The following is a 25,585-nucleotide window of genomic DNA, read 5'->3' on the forward strand; positions in this document are numbered from 1 at the left end:
GCACTGACTTGGGAGATAACTTGGAAAGACTTTATGAAGTAATTTGGAGGGAAGGAATTTGAAAGTGTATCTGGTCAGTTCTAGGAGGGTTTTTACAAGGAGGAATCCACAGTCAAATCTGATAGTTTAAATTGGAGAACATTTTGTGGAAGTGTGACTATAATTTCTTTTTTAGCATAAAAAATGCTCAGCTAGTTTTTGAAAATTAGAGAAGTAACAGTTCAAGCACACATTTATAAACTTAAAGGAAAAACATCTCTGCAGAGTAAACTGATAACTTGAAACACATTCCTGGAAGCTGATGCAAATACCAAATGCTGCCAGGCTCCTTCCCTGCTGATGTGGCAGAGTTTGAAGCAGGCAGTCCTTAGCGTTTGGTGGGAGGCCCTGAAACTAGACAGAACAATAAAGATGGTGAAAACCAAAGGGGAATTTTTCTTTTTTAAGCGGAGGACCGACTGCCATCCCAGCCATTTTTATACATTATTTTGACTCTTTCTTACTCATCACTCATTGGGGAAGATAGTGTTTACATTTAGATCTCCGTTAAATACTTTGTGCCTCAAACAGAGAGAAGCTTTTTGTGTTGCTGGGGGTGGGGCTGGGAAGAGAGCTGACCCAAAGCCTACAGGATGGTCCTAGTGATGACTGCCTGGTGTGTGAGTGTAGGGGGGCCTGGCGCGGTGGCTGGGGATTGAGCAGGAGGAGAAGATTGAGTGAGGGAGTAGAGGGGGAGACACTGAGGGCTGAGGAGTAGAGGGCTGTTAGAAGGGAGGCAGAGATCAGTCTGCTGCTGCCTGACAGTTAACACCTGGGTTCCTATTCCTGAAGTATTCTCTGTTGCAAAACAGATGGTCTCTTCAGCTTCCTACATCCCACAGATTTCAAACGGGGCCACACCTTAAAGTATGACCTGAGAGTCTGCCTGATAAGGGGATGTGAACAACCTGATAAAGCCTTGTTGTCTTACACTTTTATTCCTTTCTTTTCTTGGATCAAAGTAAGCATCGGACTAATGTCTCCTTTCAAACATTTGTTGAGGACCCACTCTGTGGAAAACCCCAAAAATACCCTCTCATTCTAGTTTGAGCTGAGTTGTCAAACAATTGCTGAGAAGGGATTAGCTGATAATTAAGGTGGTAGCTGACAAGGTTTGAGGGCTGCCTTCTCTCTGTGATATTTGGAAGACATGGAGATTCCTGCCCTACATCCTATCAGTTGGGTTATTCAGTTCCCATTGACCATTTAAATGTATAGTCATTCAAGTGATATTTAGTGTTGCGCCAGGCACGGTACTAGTTGGGGGGTTTATAACTGGGAAACAGAATGACATGGTCATTGCCCTAAGGAGGCTGGCTGATAGGCTGTTGCAGGATAGAGGAGAGTGTGGAGAGGACTGCCATGGAGAAGGACAGGATGTTTATGGGAGGATTTAAGATGGACACCTCATCTAGACTTAGGTGGGTAGAGTCAAGAAAGGCTTCCTGGAGAATGCAGTAAGCTCAAGCCTTAAATATGAATAAGATTTAGAAGAGATGGGGGTGGGGGGAGATCCAGGTACAGAGGCATTAGAAAATGTGGGAGTTCTGAGGAATGGAAGCATTTCGGCATGGTGGGATGATGGGGTGGGGGTAGGGAGAGGGGGGACAGAGAATAGAGGAAGGAGCTAGAGATGAGATTGGTGGATTTGGCAGGAAGCAGATCAAAAAGCAAAAGCATGTTTAAACTGTATTCCGGTGTTTGTGTTTTCTAAACTGTGCTATAGGGAGTGTTTGGATAATTTTAAGCAGAGAAATTATGTAATGAGAGAGTGCGTCGAAAAAGATGGTTTCAGCTACAGAGGAGCCAGTGAGGAGGCTACAGCAGTAATTCTCCCCAAAAACAAATGTGGTCAGGACCAAGGTGGTGCTGTTGGAGTTGGATGTAGTCTGATGTTTGGTTGTGGGGATCGAGGGAGAGGGAGGACTGGAGGAGTGTCACCAAGTTTCTGGCCTTAGCAACTGGCTGTGTGGAGGCATAGTCCATCCAGCTGGGAAACATTTGAAGGGAAGACCTGAGGTGAGGGGAGGACGAAGAGGCCAGATCTGGGCAAGTTCAGTGTTGGGTGATTGTGGACCACCCAAGTGGTTATGTTCCATAGATGAGCTACATAGGCCTGAAGTTCAAAACTTATACTTGGTCTAGGTTTATGGACAAAGGAGTCAAAGACATTAGATTACTGATGTCATGGAAGTGGATGAAATCCCCCAGGTTGTATGTGTGTGTAGAAGTGGACAATAGGAAAAACCCAGGACAAAACCCTGAAGAGGTCCAGCATATAAGCAATGGACAGAAGAAGGGGAAAATGCATCCAGGTGACTGAGAAGGAATAGCCACACAGGATGCGGGAAAACCATAGTGTCTCCATCACAGAAGGCAAGGAAACAGGTTGTTTGGGGAGGGTGGTGGAGAGTGTAGTTTTTTGGGTGTTGAAGTTTCATGTGTTTCTGAGAGGTCAAGTAAAGGCTAGAAAGACTACATAAATTAGCAGTCTGGAGGTCACTTGTGATCTTGGTGAGATGGTTTCAATGGAATGGAATCCAGCTATGAGAAGGTGGAAGAGTGAGGTAATAGACACATCTGGGGTAGAACTGAAGTTATACCGGGAATATAACAGGAGTCAGGAGAGAGCTGGGGTATAGTTTAAGGATGATGTTAGGATTCATATGGCAGAGAATTATGTATGTTAGAAAGAGACCATCCGAAGCAGATGTTTAATCTTAACACAAACCCCATTCTAAAGACTTCCATTGAAGTGCTCTTCTTCTTTAGGCTTCCTACATTATACACCTCCTAATTTGCTTTTTAGCAGTGAAGCAAGGAGCAATTACGTGCTTACAGATTTTTTTTTTTTTTTACTTGATAGTGAATGATCATTCTTTTTTCAGGAGTTCTCTTTAAAATGTGTAGACACAGTCAGTTTCTGGGGAATTAATCTGGGATTCAGTGCCCCATTTTTCAAGCTTAGAAATATGAAATAAACAATCACTTCTTTATTTCTGCAGGACTCTAAGTATTCTTGTGTAGAGATTGTATGGATATATTTGTTTTGTGGTATCTTGTTATTGTCTATTCTAAGCCCGATAATTCCAAAGGAATATATTAGGGCACACGAATTTCAGCTTTCAATTAAGTCCACCTCTTCTTTGAGAAGATGCTGATTATATTTCTTCAGCTAATTCCAGATATATCCTTAAATTGAAGAGCACCAGAATGCTGATGCATTCCAAAAGTCCACTCTGGCTTATTAGAACTTTGGTTGGCTTGGTTTCCAGACTCATATTTTTCAATTTGTTTCAAGTAGCTGGAAGAAATAAGGAGACTTTTACTTCAGTTGCAAGAAAGATTCTGGGTGTTGGTAATTGATTGATTCACCCATTAAGTTGAATCGAGATACATTCTCTTTGGTCCCTACACCACATACAGAAAAAGAGTTATAAAGATTTAATTATATATGATACCATATTTAGAATTTATATAATTTATATTTCATCTTTTAAAAATAACTAGCAAATTAAGTTAACAGTATTACTGACGAACTCTTTAGAGTTTAAAATTCGCTCTTGACTTTTGGAATTCTCTATCTGCATGGATAATCTTTCAGTTAGTTAATGAGCCATCGTAACTACCTATTATATTGTGTGCTAGGTACTATGCTTAGGAATTTGACGTAAATTGTCTCAAACCTCCAATAATCATTATCTAAATCTCGGGGGGGTATGTTTTATTATTCCTGATTTTACAAGTAAAAACCTCAGGCTTAGAGGAGTGAAGTGACTTGTCTAAGGCTTCCTGGATACCTTAGAATGAATTAAGTCTCCATTGTACATTTTCTTTTCTTTTTTAAAAAATTCCAGTGGAGTTAACATACAGTGTTATTTAGTTTCATGTATACCTATAGTGATTCAGCAATTTTATACATTACTCAGTGCTCATTAAAAGAAATGTCTCTTAATCCCCTTCATCTATTTCACCTGTCCCCCCATCCACCTCCCCTCTGGTACCCATCAATTTGTTCTCTATAGTTAAGAGTCTTTTTTTTCCCTTTGTTTATTTGTTTTGTTTCTTAAATTCTACATATGTATTTGTCTTTCTCTGCCTGACTTATTTTACTCTGCATTATACTCTCTAGACCCATCCATGTTGTTGCAAATGCCAAAATTTCATTCTTATTTATGGCTGAGTAATATTCCAGTGTGTGTTTTTTTGTGTGTGTGTGTGTGTGTATACACACATAGGACATCTTCTTTATCCATTGATCTATCGATGGACCTTTGGGCTGCTTCCATAATTTAGCTATTATAAATAGTGCTTCAATAACTGTAGGGGTACATATATCTTATTGAATTAGTGCTTTCGTATTCTTTGGGTAAATACCCAGTAGTGGAATTACTGGATCATATGGTCATTCTATTTTTAATTTTTCGAGGAACCTCCATACCATTTTCCAGAGTGGCTGCACCAGTTTGCATTCCCACCAACAGTGCACAAGGGTTCCTTTTTCTTCACATCCTTGCCAACACCTGTTGTTTCTTGTGGTTTTGATTTTAGCCATTCTAACATGTGTGAGGCGATATCTCATTGTGGTTTTGATTTGCTTTTCTCTGATGATTAGCGATATTGAGCATCTTCCTGTTGTACATTTTCTAATGCCTTGTACTTCTAATATCTAGTAGCTCTCACAAGGATAATTGATTAATTAATGAAAGGAGTTAATTGTCCATTGACTGACCTCACTTAAATGTGAGGTCATTAATAGCAGAGAGACAATGCCCATTTTACTCACACTTCCAACCCTTTATCCTAGCATAGCGCCTGCTAAATAATAAATGGTCAACAAATATTTACTCAGTTAATGAAGACTGATTTGGCATGATGTCACTGGAGAATATGGAACTTAAATGCCAGTTGTGGTTATTTTCTTCATTGTTGGTTTACCATCTAATCCACACACTTAAAATTTTCTTTTTATTGATAGGTAAGAGTGGCAGTCAACACATGAAATTTACTTGAATAATACGTGAGTGTGTTTTAGCCTATTCACCCAATAGTAGCACCTAATTTTTCCTTGGGTATCTCATAAACATTTCAAGTCCAATTATTGAAGAACAAAGAGATTGAAAAATAGGAAAAAGCTAATTTTTCTAATTATAAAGTCATAAAATTTTAGAGTTGAAAGACAATTGAGGGATCATCCAAAACATAATCATAATTCTAAATGTGTAGAATTAGGATTTGTTTTCTACCATACTTTTAATGTCTGGCCAATGTCAGGCACACATCAGGTATTCAGTAAGTTTAGGTTGCATGAATTAATACATTTTATAAATGAGGAAACATGCCTAGAGAGGTTATATGACCAACTGCCTTATTATAGACCTGTGACCAGGGGGTTTCCTGATTCCCAGTCTCTTGATTTTTCCTTTAAGTTAAAATAACAACTAGCATTTCCCTGAAATATTTTGCAGCATTTAGCCTTTAAAACAATCTGAAAATTAGTTATTATTTTAGAGAGGATAAAACTGAGGCTCAACAAAGTTAAAGGTTTTCTCCAGGTCAGTGGTTCTCAAAATATGGTCCCTGGACCAGTAATATTAGCATCACTCCAGAACTTGTTAGAGATACAAATCACACGCCCCATCCCAGACCTACTAAATCAGAAACTCTGGACATGGGTTTAGCAGTAGTCTGTGTTTGAATAGCCCTCCAGGTGATTTAGTATTGAGAAATGTGACTTATGGTTAAACTTGAATTAGATCTAAATCTAGCATCATGGAGAATAGAGTGAACATGACACCTTTCTGTCAAAGGTGGGAGAGTCCAGTTAAGAAAATGTTAACTCCTTTTCTCTATTGTCCATCACTCCAGAAAGCCCCCATTCACATCTACTTTTGCTCTCTTTCCAATATATCTGTTGACTTGCTGCTTCTTTTCTTAATTCTTCTTGGTTCAAGGGAATGGGTATCTGAACATCCTGAAAGGCTATTAATTATTTTTTATTTATAGTATTTGTAACATCAAAGGAAGACCGCTTCAGTTCTGTTTTGCTGACCCAAACTCTATTTATGTTTATGTGGATAAACAGCATTTATAGTGGGAAAATGTGTGAGGAAGGGTATATGTGAACTCTTGAGGAACGCTGAGTGTGGCTGGCCTCATGGTTGGAACTTGGTGCTAATGAAGTCCAGGCTGTAGCCACAGTCCCTCTGTGGGCCAATTAACTTCTCCCTGTTACACTACCTTGGAATTCACCACTCTGTGGTCCTGGGTGTAATTCCCTGGGTAATTAGTTCAGGTGAGGCAGGAAAGATTCATGGTTTACCGCAAATCCATGACTCATTCTGGACAATGCCCCCAAAGGCCCAGATGATGTTTTGAAACATTTTATTTGTATACTGACATCACAGACATATGCTTCTATTCCCTATGGTCCCCAAGGCACGTTTTGATACTTGAATTAGAATGGCACTCCAGAGCCTTAAAAAATGGAGTTTCCTTCTGAAGACCCCAAGAGAGGGTGAATGAATAAATCTTCCTACTCAGAGCCCCAGAATGTGCAAGATGCTAGACTAAGTAGCAGAAGTCATTGTTCCTGCCTGGGAGTCCCCACTGGGTTTCCTGACAGGGTCCCAATTTTATAACTGTGGCCATTTATGTACATCTTCAAGACCCAAGACCCCGTCCTGCCCAGACTCTGGAAATGCACCCTGTCCTTGGATAAGGTGAAATTAAGAAGCTCCAGTTCTAGCATTTTCTGCCAATCTTTGGATCTGACTCTGTGGCATTGTTCCTTTTGTCTGGGCTTCCTCTAGCTAAAGCCCAGTCTAAATGTTATGCCCATTCTTACAACATAGATTCTGTCTCTTCTTGTACCCAAGTTCCTTTTTTGATAATATGTTTATTTCCTTGATGACTGGCTTTATTCCCTCCATTCATTCAGTCACTCCATGAATCTGTTACTGTCCATGCAAGACAGTGTTGGGAACTGGCTGTGAGATATGCTCCTGGCAACCCTCCCTTGACTGTCCTTTCCTAACACTCTGAAGACCGGAGTGCTGCCCCTAACTTCAGCACCGTGTCTCTATGTTCCTGTCTGGTACTGTTGCAGACTGTCCGCCTGCAATAGTGCTTCCCCAGGGCTCTATCTTCCAACACCTGTGGCAACACCTGCCTTTCTTCTTGCAGGACCTCACTGACGGCAGTCCTGGCTTGGCCCAGCACATCCTCGTTATCTCTGTGCTTTCCCTGCTTCTGACTTCCAGCTATTGCCTGCAGCTGAGTCCATTTCTGCCGCGCCTGCTCCCGAACTCCACTTTTCTTTCAGAGTCTCCATCTGAGAGCAGAGAATGAGTTTTGCTAGTTCCTTTAGCCACATCTTGTTCTGGATTGTATGCTCAACAGTGTTGGAGTTCCAGTTATGTGCCAGGTGCAGATGTGGGGATAGACAGAAGGGTAAGATATAGTTTCCAATCTCGGGAGATGTCACAAACACAGCAGAGTCTCCCCAATTGTGAGGATAAGGAGATATTTCAGTTCAAGGTACTTAAGATGTAAGGGGGAAAATAAGGTTTTGGAGGGACTAAATGCAAACCCTTACAAATCTTTGTATCATCTCTAAAGTAGAACCATCAAGACAGCATGCTAAATAAAGAGAGTAGCAGTAACATTTTTCACCTCTTAAATTACTAATAATGGTTATGGTACAATTGCTTTCCATTTACCATCTCTTGCTCAATAGAAATTTCTCAGGGTCTTTCTCCCCTGCCATTTCAATGAAATGCCCATAAATTTGCTTTGCTTTGCTGAAGGTAATATGCATATGAAAGGATTTTTCCCCCTGTATCTGGTTCTCCATCCAAATGCGCAATGCCTTTCTGATTTCATGATTTGGAATTGTTGACTCCTGCATCCTCAGTCCCAGAGATAACTCCCCAAAGCACATGCCATCAGGCCCCTCTTACACAAATATCACTTCCCTGCTTCCTTGCAGCTGCGGGAGTGCCATTTTAAGGTCCTGGTTTATGTCTCCTCAGATTCCCTTATTTCCTAAAGCCTCAAGGCAAAAACCTCTGTTACTGCCATGCCATCTGCTTTATTTTACTTTTTTATTCCCGACACCCAATTTCTTTTTTTTTTTCTTCTAATTATCCTCAACAGGAGTGACTTATAATTCTTATATACAGGAACTAAAATTTTGTGGTTGGGAAAAAGTATACAAAACTAAATCTGCACATACTAACATCCCTTGTTTACTAAAATTTGAAGTAGGGGCAATTAACTCATGAGGAGAAATTGCCTTACATAACTGGAGAAAATAACACATTAACTCATTAAAACAAATATATTTTGCATTTATTCAGTGAATAATGTATTAATAAGATCTAAGGGAGTCTCCGGCAGGATCAAAGAAGTAACTGATTCTGCTGGGGATGGTTGACTAGGGGAAGGAAACACTGAAACTGACTCTTGGAGGAATTCATTAGGCCAAAAGGAAAGGAAAAACCCTTCCTAGGGAGCTGGTATAACACGTGTAGAGGCAGATGACATTTACCATAATCTGTACTTAAAAAATAATTAATGCTATAACAATTTCCCTCTAGAATACTGGGTCTAAACCCCACCCAGGCGATTTTGGCCCCAGGAGACATTTGGCAATATCTGGAGACATTTTTTACCATCACGGGTGGTGGGGGGCTGGTGTGCTACTGGTGTCTAGTGGATAGAGGCCAGGGATGCTGCTAAATAACCTCCAATACACAGGACAGGCTCAATAACACATAATTATCCACTTCAGATGGCAATATTGCCTAGCCTGTCTTACGCACCATGGTGTCAACAGGCAGAGGTAATACTGATTTAACATTTGTTGAGTGAATGGAGGCATGAAAGAGAAGGGGACATATTGGGGGAGGGGAAATACATATGCAGAGTTAGAAGTTAGGGTATAATTAAAGACCAGTGAAAAAATAAGGCCATTGTAAGTTAAAGAAAAACTATAGGGGCACCTAGGTGGCTCAGTTGGTTAAGCATCTGACTCTTGATTTCAGCTCAGATCATGATCTCAAGGTCATGGGATGGAGCCCCATGTCAGGCTCTGCACTCAGCTCAGAGTCTGCTTGTTCCTCTCCCTCCACTCCTCTCTCCTCTCTCTCTCTCTCTCTAAAATAAGTAAATAAAATCTTTAAAAAAAAAAAAGAAAAAGAAAAACTATAAAGGGCATCTTGTGCCATATTAAGGAGGCTTCCTTTAATATATAGTGTGTGGAAAACCACCGGAGGGTTTTCAGCAGGAATATGATACCATCCAATTTGTGCCCTACCAAGGAGCAGTAGAAAGAGCCAGGAGTCTGGGAAATCACTTAGGCATTGTAATAGTGCGGGGATGATGAAGGCCTAACCTAAGGCTGAAGCAGTAGAGATAGAGAGAAGAGGGGCAGATCTGAGAGATATTCAAGATTTACAATTAATAGGACTTGATAATCAATTAAATATGGAAAATAGAGAAGTTTTTGCCTTGGATACTAAGGGGACATTGGTATCATTACTAGAGATGAAGAAGATGGGAGGAGAAGCAGGATTTTGTGTGTGGTGTGTTTATGAGCTTGTCTTTGTATATTCTTTAAAAACATTAACTTATATCATTATAACTCAATAGACTTTTGATTAACCAATTATCTAGGCACTAAGGATATCAAAATAAATAATTCCAGTCCTTAAGAAGCTGACATGTTCATAGCAGCTCTATTCACAATAACCAAATGTGGAAACAACCCAGATGTCCATTAATAGGTGAATGGATACACAAAATGTGGTATATCCATACAATGGAATTTTATTCATCGGCAGAAAGGAATAAAGTACTGATACATGCTTCTACAAGGATGAACCTCCAAAGTATTATGCCAAGTGAAGGAAGCCAGACACAAAGAGGTTACATAATGTATGATTCCATTTATTTGAAATATCCAGAATAGAGAAATCCACAGAGGATCTGGTGGTGGCCAAAGGGCTAGGGGGAAAGGGCAACAGAGAATGACTACTTAATGGGTATGGGTCTCCTTTTATGATGATGAGAATGTTTTGGAACTATATATTTGTATGGTCTCACGACATTGTAGAGCTACTAAATGCCACTGGATTTTACACTTTAAGGTGGTTAATTTTATTTTATGCGAATTTTACCTCAAGCAATTTTTTTTAAAGGAAGTTCACAATCTCATGAGAAAGACAAGTAAAAAATACAGCAAATCAATGTGAACTATATATTATTGTCTCAAATAATACAAAATGTTCTTCAAGCTGAGGAAACTTTCCAGATAAAGCTTCAGCAGGTATGAAAGCCCATGTCAGGAGTGGGGAGCAAAAGGGATTTAAGAGACCATTTGCTCTATTTTTACAGTCCTGATTACCACACTTCATGTGAAGCATAATGGAGTTATTCCAGAGACATAAAGTGGTTCCATCAATGTCTTGTGACCAGACAATGGCAAACGTCTGAAATAGTGCAGTTCACCAATTCTTGAACTCAAATCTCCTATAGACTTCATCACCAAAATACTTGTAGAAAGTGAAGTCAGAGAATGACAGTGGTAATTCAAAGAATTACAAATAGAAAAATAATTCTTTAAGAAAGAATAGTGGAAACTTATAACACAACTTAAAACGGTATGACCTCTAATGTTTTAGATGGGTTTTTTCCCCCAAAGAACATTAAGGAATCTCCACCACTTCAGTTCTTTTTAAAAATAAAGAAAGGGTTAAAAGAGGTACTGTAGTGAATAATAAGGAATTGGGGGAATAGTCTCACAATTAACTAAAGGTTATATTCCTAATGTAAAATGACTATTAACACCCTTATTTTCTATATCTTAAAAAAATAGACTATTGCTCCTTTTATGTTGATGATACCTTTCTAATATGGTAATGAAGAACTGGAATCACTGAATAGTTAGGATAGCTCCATCCCTCCATATTGGAAGAAATACTACTTAACCTACCTCTTTCTCAAGTGAATCATTTATCCATTTATTCAGCAAACATGTCTTGAATCATAGGCCTGAGGAGAAATGGATACTTAAGAAGATAATTGTCTTCAAGTTGCTCATAATTTAGTGGGGATGTGTGAGAGAGAAACAATACAATATGATAGAGGTCTTTCTGTAGGAAAACAGATGAGGTATCTAACTTTGTCTGAGAATATTAAGGTGGATCTCCAAGAGGAGAAGATGATTATTGATGGGTGAGGGTTTGTTAGGTTGGTACTGCAGGAAATAAACAAGAATATGTAAAAGCATAGCAGCATGGTGCAATCAAGTTATTTATTCATTTAGTTATTAAATAGTTATTTTATGCCTTCTATATCTCAGTATTTTAGGCCTACTATGTCTCAGGCACCGTGACAGGCACTGATAATCTAAAGCAAGAGGGTTCCTGCTCTCATGATCTATAGTCAAGCAGAAAAGACAGGCATTAAACAAGTCTGCACAGTAAACTGTGATGAATCTGACAGGAAATATATGGGGTGCTATGGGAGTACATGGCAGGGGCCCTGATCTAGCCATGAGACATAAGGAAGGACTCTGGGGAAATGTCAAACTCAGAATGAGAATGGTGTCTTAGCTTGGGCTGCCATAACAGAATACAACAGACTGGCGAATAAAACAACAGACATTTATTTCTCACTGCTCTGGAAGCTGGGAAATCCAAGGTCAAGTGCCTACAGATGTGGTTCCTGGTAAGCACCCACTTTTTGTCTTGTAAATGGCTGCCTTTCTTGTTTTCTCTTTATATGGAAGACAGAGCAGGAGCGCTCTGGTCTCTCTGCTTCTTCATAAAAGGATACTAATCCCTTCATGGGGGCCTCACTGTCATGACCTCATCTATACCTAACAATCTATCAAAAGTCCCATCTTTAAATACCATCACATTGGGGGGTTATTCATCACAGTTGAATTTGGTGGGGACACAAACATTCAGTCCATAACAAATGGGTGCCATTTAGCTAAGGGAAGGGAGATGGGTGAGGTAGGGGTTGAGTCCACAGAGGTGTGCTCTAGGTTAGCCAGAAGACAATCAGAGAGGGCCTTGAAAGGCATCTCAAGGAATTTATTCTAGCAGGAATGAGAATCCACTGAAGAATATTAAGCCCTAAGCCAAATGTTAACCCTAGCCTTCTCTCTAACTCTAACTGCAATCAAATTTTGTTTAGAAAGATAACTCTCTGTGGTCTTGAGAATGAATTGGAGAGGGGTGAATGGCACAAGGCTCTTTAAGAGAACTTTAAGAGATTTTTCCAGATGAGAGATGATTGGTAGTGGGGTCTGGGGTGATAACATTGGGGATGAAGAGAATTAGGTGGATTTAGGATATGAGAATCAGGAAAAGAGAAAATCAGATGTGACAATCAGTTTTCTGCCTTGTGGTAACATTCCTTTCTTTTTTTTTTAAGATTTTATTTATTTATTTGTCAGAGAGAGCGCGCATGCACATGCAAAAGCAGGGGGAGCGCAGGCAGAGGGAGAAGCAGGCTCCCCACTGAGCAAGGAGCCCGATATGGGACTCAACCCCAGGACCCCGGGATCATGACCTGAGCCAAAGGCAGACACTTGACCGACTGAGCCACCCAGGTGTCCTGTGATAACATTTCTGAGACAGAGAATCCTAGCAGAAGAGTGCATTTAAGCTTGAGAAAATGATAAATGCCCTCTCAAGCATATTGTTTTGAAATACCTGTGTATAATTTCCCATGGATGGAACATGGGAGCTGTTTATGGCAAAGAATCAGAAGAGAAGTAGACAAGTAGGCAGCATCCATGTCATGGAGGGCAAAGGTCTATCTTGTAGGGAATGGAAAGTTATTGAAGGATCCTCACTAGGGCAATTCTGTGGTTTAATTTGTGTTTTAGAACAATTATTCTGGCAGTGGGAAGGATGGATCTTGGGGAGTTGAGATTAGAGCCAGGCAGTTGAAAAGCAATTGTATCACATAACGTGGTGGTGGGTTGGACAGGAGGAGAAGGAGAATTGTGTTTCAAGGGCAAGTTCATAGAATTTGCTGAGAGAATATCAGGATTAAGGGAGGAATTGTGAATGATTCCTAAATGTCCTTTGGAACACTGAGTGGATGACGGTGTCTAATAAATATGGGGAAAGAAGGGAGAAAGGCAGACTTGTGAATTCAACTTAGATTTACACCTGGTATATTTCAGGACATTATTTGCTGCTGACTGTCAGGCAACTGCTACTGTGGTTTCTGTGAAATCACCACTGGTAGTCTTATGAATACTGACCCATTTCAGTTTCCCTCTATAACCTCTTTCTTTCTCTTGATCCCTGAAGATGGGTCTCCTCCCCTCTCTGTACACTATTGCTCTGAGAAGATCTTTTAACAGGGAGGTAACTGAATATCATCATTCTAATGTAAAGCACCACCACTAAATGTTGACTTTTGTTCTATGAACTCAATGTTAGCCTTATATATACAACTAATTCTGGATACTTCTATTTGCATGTTCTGCCATTTTCTCAGTTCAACATATTCACATCTAAACTTTGCAAAATTCTTCCATTATGTCCAAAATCTTTGTATTTTCCCGAGTCTCTTTGTACCATAATGGTCTCTCAGTTGTACATCTGAAACCTCAGGATCACCTGTGATTCTTCCATAGTCTTTCTTCTTAAAATTCAGTCAATCGTAACATCTTATTTTTTTCCTTTAAGATGCCACTTGTTTCAACCTTCTTATATTACTATCCCAAATGTTCTAGTTAATAAAAACAGAAAAGAAAAACATGGATTAAGTCTCATACTCTGTGTCAGATAATCAAAGCTGCTCAGAGTGTAGTACCATTGGAAATACAAATACATAAATCAACAAATGCCATTTAATATGATGGGGAATTATTGTAGAGTACAATGTATAGTGGAGGCCACAATGAGAGAGCTATTAATTCAAACTGTGAAAGTCAAGGAAAAGTCGATAAGAGAAGCAAACCTCTCAATGAGTTTTGAAAGAGGAATAGGATGGCATGGTAGATAAGAAGAGAAAGACAAGACATAGAGGTAGGGGGTATAGTATGAACCAGAGTGTTGAGGCCACCCTCCATGGTTAATGGGGCTAGGGTACAAATTACGTAGCAGGAAGTGGTGGGAAATAAGGCTAGCGAGGGACCAAATCCCTTATCCTAAATAAGCAATGCTTCACACAACTTGCAGATTGCTGTTCCAACTTTGTAGTTGCTTTGATGCCTCTAGTCCCTCCTTCGTCTGACTAACAAGAATTTATTTCATATGGTATTCAGAATGAGCTTTCCAGTACTGTCATGTATATGACCCATTTAGCCAGCACAACAATCCCTTGAGGTAGTAGCAAGTTCAATAACTTTTTTGGTATCAACAAACCCAATTTTAGACCCTAGATCTTTTATATTAGGTTGTCAAATGCTTGCCATTCATGTATGCATTTTGTGTGTTTCTGCCAAACTATCTTTTGCACAATGCTATGATTATCATTCTACTGCTCAAAACTTTCATTTACTCCCTATTATCCTATATCAGCAAAAAGAGCCACTCTGCTTGACGTTTTTAAGCCTCTCCATAATTTGGAAACATCATACATATTTAATCTTATTTTCTACTACTCAACAAAATTCACCTTTGTGCTTTGGTTATCTATTGCTGCCTAACAAGCTAGCCTTAAAGCCTTAGTGGCTTTAAGAGAACTTTAAGAGAGTTTTCCAGACAAGCTAGCCTTAAAGCCTTAGTGGCTTTAAACAACAAATTCTTGATTTATGGCTCAGGAATTCAAGTGGGGCTTAGCTGGGTGATTATTCTGTTTTACTTTGTATTGGCTGAGGTCACTCAGGGTTCAGCCGGCAGCTGCTCTGGTCCAAAGGGTCCAAGATGGCTTTGTTCGTATATGTGGTATATGTGTTGCCTTAACAGAGATGACTGAAAGTCTGGGCTCAACTGGGACTATTGACAGAAATGTCTACATGTGGCATCTCCAGCACAGAAGTCGGTTTTCTTATTTGCCTCCCACAGAGAGTGTTCTAAGAGACAAAAGCAGAAGCTGAGAGACTTCTTCTGTCTTAGCCATAGAATGGAGGTGATGCAGATGTACCTACACTACATGTTAAAATCACAAAGAGAGCCTCAGTGCCAACTAAGATTCAAGAAGATGGGACGGCATAAGGTATGATCACCTGGAATCATGGTTATTAGGGAGCCACTTTTGGAGATTAATAAGCACACTTGGCTTTAGTCCAACATATCCTTGGTATATATGCACATGTCATGCTTATGCCCATCTCTGCACCTTTACCCATGTTGATCTTTCTACCAGATTCCATTCCATATCTCCTTTCACTTATTGAAATCCTCCTTGTCTTTCAAGGAGTGTTCAAGTCTCATCTTGAGCATTTTGAGTCTTTTACTGAATACTCTTATTCTCAAAAAATCTTCCCCTTATTTAAAATGCAACATTATTTCTAGTCTGGCAGTAGGACAATTTCTAGTCTGAATTGGAGACATCTGGGTGGAAGAATCAGCAGGGCTAGATCCCTGTTTGAATGTTGTGGGCTAGTGTAGGAATCAGTCAGAGATGATGTGGAGCTTAGAGCCCCAACAGATGAGAGGATTGAGCTACCATTTACGAAACCAAAAAACACTATGTGAGCAGTGGATCTGGGAGAAAAGATTAATTCCCTTTTGAATATGTTGTTTTGGGGGTATAGTGGAAGAGCCGGATGAGGGAGTCTTGCGAACAATAGAGGGAGAGGAATGGAGATGGGGGAGAGGTCAGAATTAGAGAGAGGGATCTGGGAGCTCTTGTTGATGAGGTGCTCTTGAAGCTGCGGGGTTGAATAAGCTTGCCAGATGAGACTTTGTGGAGATGGAAAATAAAACAGCCAATGGCAGTTCTGGGAGGAATTTTTTTGCAGCAGAAGGAATATGAGGATACAGAGAAAGAGCAAAGAAAGAGATAAGAAGACATCTGAAGGAGAGCAGAGCTCCTAATGCAAAGGAGTAATGGGCTTCAAGGAGGTAAAGATGGTCAAGTATTAAGGCTGAAAGTATGTTTAAGAAGCAAGGGACTAAAGAAGACCATTGAACTTTATGATTAGGAGGTCACTGACCACTGATCTAGGAATCATGAGGAGGAAAGCTAGGTTGTACCCAGTGTAAGTGGGCAGTGGGGTAAGAAGTAGTGAGGCAGACTGGCCACTTTTTCAAGAAGTTTAGCATAAAGGAAAAAGAGGATATCCTCTGCAGCAGAATTCCAAATAGAACTCTTAAAGATGACTGTTCTTCTCTGATGGTCGTCATTTAGTGGGAGTACCGTGTATGTGTGTGTGTGTTTAGGGATACACTATGTAGCAGTGTTTTCTAAGCCATGTTCTGTTATTAATATCACTGGAAGACCAATTACACTTTCTAAGGCTTCAGGTCAGAATGAGAATTTTTTAGGGGTGGGCTCCTGGCATCTACAAGTTAAAAAAATAGCTTACAGACACTGATTTAAAGGTTTTGGTACATCCAGGGACCTTGGGCTTCACAAAATATTTGATGTCTTCACGGGAGTAGGGTGAAATGGAATTAAGTTAAAATGGAAAACTGCAAAATGAAAACTATAGTAAGAATTCCAGGTGTGAAAAAGAAGACAAAGGGCGCCTGGGTGGCTCAGTTGTTAAGTGTCCGCCTTTGGCTCAGGTCATGAACCCAGGGTCCTGGGACTGAGCCCCGCATCGGGCTCCCTGCTCCGCCGGAAGCCTGCTTCTCCCTCTCCCACTCCTCCTGCTTGTGTTCTCCCTCTCCTACCTCTTTCTCTGTCAAATAAATAAATAAAATCTTAAAAAAAAAAAAAAGACAAATATCTCTAAATTGAAGACAAATATTTAGCAACTACAGAAATCCTATGCTTTAGATTTATTATTGTTGTTGTTGTTATTATTATCACTGTTTGCCTCAGCAAGCAACGTGGACAATTTTAAGAAAGTTTATCATCAGAATTCCAAGCCATTTTCCTTTTCCTCAAAACTGGGCTGGGGGAGGAGGGCAAAAAGAATGTGGTGTGTGAGACAAGCTAAACCTCAGGAATTATTTCAAACCAAACACTTTTTCTAACTATTTGAAGCCTGGAAGTCTGGATATTGGGGGCCAGGGAGTGAGCAAAACTTGGGCTATGGAAACATTTGTCATTTCCTGGGAGGTGCCCTGGAATTAACCCTTGAGCACACTTTTGAGATATGACCGAGGTCAAGTCTAACCCTAGGCTTTTTCTTTATACTTTTCAGATTGGTGTTTTCTTGATCTACATCTCAGTGGGAAAAGAGTGGCTTTCCTTGAGAAACCAGCAAACAGCAGTGCCATTTGGGGATGTCAATGATACCAACCCTGTTCAGTGCCTCTGTGTTCTCACACTTGTCTGCGGTAATCCAAAACACAGACACAAACAGTGTCACGTTTTATTAATCATATTTAAATATGAATTAGTTCGTGGTGTTATGTTGTGTGTATGTGTTCAAGGGAAAATCTTTATCAGCACGGAGCGTCTGGCTTTAGTGTGCTAGGAAAGGGTTACAGAAGTCTGTCTTCTTGATGTATAACAGCTGGTAAGAAAGCTCTGCTTCGTGCTAACTCACCACCATCACCACCCCCCACTGCCTCTCTCTACTTAGTAAAATTCCTTGCAAAGTTGAAATCCAGTGGTAAGCAAAGGAAGCAGCGTTGGTTCATTAGTTTTGAGAGGACTAAAGATGACATTGTTATAGTTGAAAAGCAAGTCTTAAATGCACCAACTGGTATGTAGTCTCCAGGATTTGTGGTTAGAGTGTTGTTCCTGAAAAGGAATCATTCAGGATAAAGAGTAGTCTTGGACTTATTGAGAGGCTGAGCTAGAATTGGAAGCCCCAAACCAAAATCACAATCAAGTCTGAGAGCTCAGCATCTTCAATTATGTGAACACCGGTTGGCAGATTCGTGCTATATGCAATTTACAGTAGATAACAACTTCCACTGCCTCTCTAATCAGTGTCTTACAGAACTGGGCTTGCTCGCTACAAATAAACAGGGACACACAGATGAAGTGTCCACAAAATGGCACACCCTTGGGTCAGCATAATAGCCACTTAGGCTGTGGAGAAATCCACATGATTCATGAGGTCCTTAACTAAACACATTAAGGAACTATATATTACATTTTCTCCAAGTTAGAATAAGCGCTTTAAATAGCAATCAGGAAGGAGAGGTCGAAACATCCATCTCAGAATGGCCCCCCTCTCTCTGTCTCTGTGTCTCTGTGTGTGTGCCTCTCTCTTGCTTTCTCTCATGAAGATAAAGTGTCAGTGTGTAACCCTCATCTTTTGAGTAAAATTAAGTCCCCAAGGAAATGAAAACAACAACTCATTTCTCATTTAAATCCAAGGATCATCTGGATGGATCCAATACACTACAGTGCTCATTGTGAGAGCCCAGACAAACTGATTTAAAGGACGGGAGTTGGGAAATGAAAGAGAGAGAGAGATGGTAAAGTTTTCTGAATGCGTAAGTACCGCTATAGAAAGGGATGGCTGGTTTCTTGGATGGAAGGCTGAGGGCAAATGCCCTCTGTCAGAGCACCTCAGCTGAGCCACGCTGGCTTCTCCCTGGAAGGGCGGGCTGTGGGGCCGCAGCTGGGCTGGGCTCCAGCTGGTCAGCTATGTGGCACTGCTGCTATTATTGAACAAAATTCTTTCCTCATTACACATCTCTCTTCTCGATTTAATAGAAAGTACAGTTCTTGGGATTTTTCTCTTTGTGAACCTGAAGAAAATCAGAAACAAGAAGCTTATTTTCCCCTCATTTAACAAGGGACGATTTGCTGGATCTGTAGCTTGAAGCCACTTTATATGAAATTAATTCTAAGAACACAGAAGAAAGAAACAGAAATTTGATCAATGTGATAGGATGAATATTCAAGCAGAATCCATAATTTACGAATGGAGAAGTCCGTTAGGGCTGATTGGCTGTTTTTAATGGACCTTAATTCTGTGGCGATTTGCTTTAAATTGCTTGTGTGAATTTAATGATCAGTCCAATATTGTTTCTATTATAGATGTTAAGAGAAACTTCTGGAGCTGGAACATTAATCTTTTTTTGGAAAATTATTGAAATCCTGGCAAGAACAAAAATGAAAGAGGGGCAAGATCCTTTTGAGTCTCCTTTTTTAATCTGTAAACTGGGAGTAATACTTTCTCAGCCTACATCCACAGAATGATGAACAGAACCATTATTTGTGAATTCACCAGTGCTTTTTGAAAATCAAATGAAAAGGCTTTGCAAATTATAAATCAGTGATTCTCAATTGGGGTAGGAAAGTTGGAGGAATAGGATTGGTAGTCACCTACGTTTTTAACTTAAGACTGTAGCCAGATTTGAGGACACCAATTCATGATCTTTCCCCTTCAGTTTTAAAATCTGAGGCCTCTAATTCCTGGTTAATATGGCCCCACATCAGACAGAACTTTGCACAATCAATTATCATTGAGTTGGTACTCTTGTGTATTTAACAGCTTGGATAATTCTGGCCAAAAAACAAAATCGAAAGCATAAATAAACAAACCCTGTTCTTGCCAAAAGCCAAACTTGAAAAAAAAATTTTTTTAACCTAAACTTGGAGTCCAAATTCTCTAGAATGTCATGGCTGTGACAATCCAGCCCAGGGATTCTCAATGTGTGGTCTCTAAAGCAGTAGAATCAGCCTCACTTCGGAAACCTGTTAGAAATAGAAATTCTGGTCCTCTTCCCCAGACCTAATGACACAGAATCCCGAAGGGTGGGGGGTCCAGCAATCTATGTTTTAAGAGGTCTTCAGGCAATTCTGGCCCACACTCAAGTTTGAGAATCACTCATTGATCTGATCTAATTCTGTTGGCTATTTGGTCACATCACCCATTTGAACAATTACAATGATTGTTGTCTCTCAACCTCTACTTCTCTCTTCTAATCCCTCCTTTGCCTTGTCATTGATCTTCCTCAAGCACCATTTTAATCATATCATTCCTCCTCTCAAATTGTCTCAGTGGATCCTATTACCTGCCACATACACTTATGCAGATATTGTAGCTAAAAGAGGTCCTCACTATCAAATCCCACCAACTAGTTTTACAAAGGAGACCATTCTGAGGCAGAGAATGAGGGTGGGCAAATCAGATGAGAAATCCTTGATATCACATCAGCCTATTTCTATCTTGTTAAAATGTGGTTATTGACAGCTTTGGGGAATTGGGACAAAGTTGGTGCCATGAGGGGGCAACATGCAAATTGGGGTGTGTGTTTAGAAGGGGTAAGAAGTCTAGGATCCAAGCTTTTTATTCTTTGGGAGAGTCAGGCCCCCTTTTGTGTTCTTGGAACTAGCTCATGGCGTGTATTAGTTTGCTAGGGCTGCCTTAACAAAGTACCACAAACAGCATGGCTTAAACCACAGAATTTTGTCGTCTCCCAGTTCCGGAGTCTGGAAGTTTGAGTTCTAGGTGTTGGCAGGACTGATTGCTTCTGAGGGCTGAGAGAGGGAAGGATCTGCTCCATGCCTCTCCCCTTGGCTTGCAGATGGCTGTCTTCTTCTTCCTGTGTCTTCACATCACCTTTCCTCTGTGTGTACCTCTACATCCAAATCTCTCCCTTTTATAAAGACATCAGTCACACTGGATTACAGCCATCCTAATGACCTCATTTTAACTCTTTAAACTCTCCCTTTTAACTCTTTAAGAACCCTATCTTCAAATAAGGTCGGAATCTGAGGTACTGGGGGTTAGGATTCAACATACAAATTGGGGGTGGGAAACACATTTCAACCCCTGACATGGGCTTATTACCACATTCTCCTGTGCCCTTGGATGGTCTAGTGTGACGATCCCAAAAGGAGAGTGCTGAGTGAGCAGGTGCTGTTCCACAGCCATCTTTTTTTTTTTTTCCCCAACCTGGGAAACAACTCTCATGTTAACTCTAATTCTAGAAAATAAGAACGCTAACACTGGAGATTCTTTTTTTTTTTTTTTTTTAAGATTTTACTTATTTATTTGACAGAGAGAGACACAGCGAGAGAGGGAACACAAGCAGGGGGAGTGGGAGAGGGAGAAGCAGGCTTCCCGCCGAGCAGAGAGCCCGATGCGGGGCTCGATCCCAGGACCCTGGGATCATGACCTGAGCCAAAGGCAGATGCTTAACGACTGAGCCACCCAGGTGCCCCTGGAGATTCTTTTAGAGAACTTCTGCCCTGACCTCATCATTTGAAACTGATGGAAAGAGTTTTGCCCACAGTCACAAATCAGGCTTCTGATTTCAACTACTGTGCTTTTGAGTATGCTGCATCCCTAAGTGATGAGGCCACTGACCCAAGGTCACAGCAGAGATGGGACCGCCAGACTCAGTTCTCCTTATAGGACTCTGTGCCCTTTACTGTTAGTGCTGAGGGACAGATGTAACTTCTGAACACTAAACATTATGTAACACTTGTGTGCATAACCGTAACTTTCCAAAGTCACTTTCCACCTGAGACAGCTGTATTATTGTGACCTATTGGAGGTTTTAGCTTCTTTCCATCAAAATGGATTTCCGCCACATTTTTACTGAACAATATTTGCCTGACTTCATAATACTTCTCTTAGCTTATTTGTTAGTACTTTTATGATAATTGGTACAGCAGAAATAAGGAACAGACTAACCTGACGTGTCTCTTCAGATCAAAAGTCACCTATTTCCTGCAAATTGTCAGAGAAAAAGAAAACAGATTGAGATAGTTTTTTACCTTTTAAGACACAAGGCTGCAGAAAAAGAAAGAGCTGCTGATCAGTTTCTGCCCTTGGAGGGGGAAAAAAAACCTAGGAAAAAGCCTCATTAATTTAGACTTATTGTGAGTTTGTGATTATATGAATATATGGAATCATGTAAATAAGATCATAAGGGGAAAGATTAATTAGAAGAAAAATGTTTCCAGTTATACAAGATGCAATCAGGTGAAGAAGCAATTCTCTCTTGTTAACCATTCTATCTCTAGCATTTAGCATCGGCCTGGCAAATAATACGTGCTCAATAAGTTTGTGTGGAAAAATGAATGAATAAATGAATAAAATAGTATACTTACAAGATACGCAGACGTCGGCAATACTTGGGCTGGCGCCTGGATATGATAATCTAATTGCAAATCTTGCTTTGTTATTTATTAAATTTGAATCTCAACGAAGCAGTTCTCAGTCTAGTTTTAATTACCATAGATTCTTTAAAGCAATAAACCTGAATTTCATTAAAAGAATTATATTACCCAAACTTCATTAATTCATACTCCTCTTTTCCTTTATTTAGGATGGCATGGTGAAGTCTAATTTCATTGAAATGACCCAGAGGGAAGTAAGCGATACCAAATAGGAGAAAGGAAAACTGATTAAAGACAAACTCCAATGTTTACCTCCATCCCTGTCTTTCCTTATGAAAGTCAACTTCACCTGAGAGAGAGAGAAGAAACAAAATATATTTTTACAGAATTTAGAGAGATGGGTGTGACTGTCATGGGGTACCTGAGAAATTGTTAGGAAGTATAGAAAATAATTGCTGCTTTAAAGTTACAAATCATAGCTTTCTCCCCTGCTGCAGCGAACACCATCACCCACATGAAGAAGCAAACTTGAAATCCAGCCGGTTATGTAAATCCTATCAGAATCATACAATATATCTTACTTGACTCCAGGAGTGAAATAACCACCTCAAATCTGTCATGTTTGAAGATCTTGTTCAAATTCTTTATTTTTAAACTTCATTTTCCTTTATGTCAAGGGCTACCCTAGGTGAGTGTAGAGAGGTCTCTGTGCTTGATTTTACTGCTCACAGGTGTTATATTTTACAGTAACCTTAACATTCTGAGGTGACTCCACTTGGCCACCTCAGATGGTTAACTGAGATTGGCATTGGTCACACCTAGGTGGAGCCTTTCCTTTCCCTTCACTTGGGAGTGAAAGCTTATTATCATCAAGAGACTAGAGCAGTAAGATAGACAATGGTTTCCTTCGACTAATCTTGTCTGTTTTGGAAGGTCAACTCCCTGCATTTTCAGTAAAAAATCACGGTTTTGCCTTATTCCTGGTACCAGGACTTATTTTCATGTTTATCAGTGCTGTATTTTTCTTTGACATGTTCGGCATGCTATTGCTTTTCTAGTAATCTGTTTCTCTTTCCCAAACCATGAATGTATTGTCCTTGGGCCTATTCTCTCACATTAAGCAAATAAAACTTCTATGGCTCAGTAAGCTTTCACAGCCTTTATTATTAGCAATGACATTCTATTGAGCCTAATGGAAAACCACTACATAATAATGAGATCTCACAGAGATGAAAACCAGCACGTTTTCCTTTTAATTGCTGAGTATGATCAGAATGTTGCATTTTACTGCAGCTAAATATTAAGAGCTACTCTTCATTAATAATACTTCCCTTTTACCAGGCACTTATCATGCGTTTAGAGTTAATCTTCACAACAACCTAAACATGTTGACTTCCTTTTATCACGTAAATACAGATGCAGAAAATCCAGGATTCAGGTCACCAACAAGTGGCAGAACTAGATTTGGAATTGACTCTGCCCAACCCTGAAGCCCCTGGTCCTTCAGTAAAGAACTGCCTCTCAACATAGTCTGTAGTCAGCAGTAAAAATAAAGTTTTCAAGCATTCAGATCACTCTAAAATGCCTCTTTAACATGTCATTTTCCCCAAATATTAATAAAAGCCTCCACTCAATTGTAATTCTTCCTAATTAAGTGAAAAATAAGGGGAAAAAAAATCAAAACAGAAATAGGAACTTGGGAAAAGAGAAAAGATTCCCTTCAACCATATGCCTCCGTGGCACCTATAAACTTGTAGTTCTTTTTGAGTGCTGGCCAGAAAGGAATAGGGTCAGAGAAATGAAAGCAGAACCAGATGTGGGCAAGTCTAGGTGACCTGCCAAGTGGAAGATAATGTTCTATACAGATGCAGACACAAACGTAGTGAATAAAAATCTTAAAGACATACTCATCTCCATTCACTGGGCACCAAACAATGAGATAAACACACATCTATCAAGGGTGATGCTGTAAAACTTAGCTCTAAGGTTTGGCATATAGAGTTCTATTTCCATTCTGAATTGTCTTCAACTTCCTTTGCTGAGCATTATGGGACCAAAGTCTTAACTGATTGCAAATGTTTCTGTGGTAAACTTTTCCATGGGAGTCACCAGCTGGATTCAGCAGGGCTTCGTCTTTTGCAGTAAAACTTGGGAAAGAGTGGGTAACAACAAAATCTTCCTGTAGGACATCACTGTAAAAAGTTGTCAATAAATGTGTTTTCTGTGTTTGTTAAAGTGCAGGGTGCTCAGGAGGAGCAGGTAAAATAAAGCCATAAAAAAAGTACTTGGACTCTAATTCCTTCTCAGCCAGACGACTTCTAGTGGTTTCGGAGTGCAACCCAGAAGTACGAGTGGTTTCCAGAAAAAATAGTGTAAGCATCCAAACCAAGCAATCTACCTAAAGTGGGCAAAGCAGAGCTGGATGCCATTATGAGTTTGAAGCAAGAGACATTCTTTTCCTTCCTTCTCTCTCTAAGTGGACCTAAGAATTGAGTGTTGTTGTTTTTTAAGATTTCATTTATTTGAGAGAGAAAGTGTGCATGAGATTGGGGAGGGTCAAGGGAGAAGCAGATGCCCCACTGAGCAGGGGGCGTGATGCAGGGCTGGATCGTGGGACTCCAGGGTCATGACCTAAGCTGAAGGAAGATGCTTAACCCACTGAGCCACCAGGTGCCCCAAGAATTGAGTTTTAATAGGGAATCAAAACCTGAAAAGATTGCCGAGGAAGAGCTAAGCTCTTAACAGTTACTCAGTTCTGTCATCTGTTGTATATTTGCATGAAGAATTGAAATTCTTCAAAATAAGCTTTCCCGTCAGGATTAAAAAGTAGAAAATCTAATATCACTACTTCTGGATGTTCCTTCTTATATTTCCCAGGGGTCAAAAGTCTTCATTAGAACATAGAGCCATCCTTAAATTGGACTTTCCTGGAAAGGGCTTTCTTATTTAACGCATCTTCAATAGAAAGACAGCTGGGTTTTCCTTTACAGAGGACAACTGTGAACATAGCAGGTGGTCAATTAGCACATTAACCTAAAATATTTATGTTTGTTTATTTATTTATTTGTACTTTTAATCAAAGGTGAAGAGTGAGGTTCTTCCTAAGAGAAATCACTTTTCTTTGCTCTCTGGATATTGACAGAGGTCACTCCTTATAGCTCAACCTCTAGGACTTCATAGGCATGGAGGCTTTTTTTTTTTTTTTAACCTTATCATTAGGGAGGAAACCAGAATGTGTGAGGGCAGCAAGTCCTTTGGACTGGCAGGGAGGGAGCTCTCCTACATTCTTCACAGGGTGAGGCAGGCTTAAGTGCCGCCCATTTATCCTCGGCCCTCCTTGCATCCTGTCACTTACTTCTGTGGTATGTGGAATCCCTCTCTTATCTTGGGATTTCTCTCCAGAGGCCCAAGACCTCCT

At 40.1% G+C, this 25,585-nt stretch overlaps 1 long non-coding RNA gene across 2 annotated transcripts in view; it reads left to right on the plus strand.

The window, feature by feature from the left end:
* LOC115940026 (uncharacterized) overlaps window positions 1–24,451 on the plus strand; it is a 25,823-nt gene extending 1,372 nt beyond the window's left edge. Inside the window, exons 3-6 of one of the 2 annotated variants that reach the window (XR_004074810.2) lie at window positions 15,081–15,231; window positions 17,333–17,468; window positions 18,463–18,581; window positions 22,377–24,451. This is a non-coding gene — a long non-coding RNA (uncharacterized LOC115940026). The remainder of the gene's footprint in view (window positions 1–15,080; window positions 15,232–17,332; window positions 17,469–18,462; window positions 18,582–22,376) is intronic. The other variant, XR_014139348.1, reaches the window with a different exon arrangement.
* Window positions 24,452–25,585: the final 1,134 nt, after the last annotated feature.

This window comes from Leptonychotes weddellii, chromosome 12, assembly GCF_054177405.1.
Source record: "Leptonychotes weddellii isolate Sample4059 chromosome 12, ASM5417740v2, whole genome shotgun sequence".
NCBI lineage: Eukaryota > Metazoa > Chordata > Mammalia > Carnivora > Phocidae > Leptonychotes > Leptonychotes weddellii.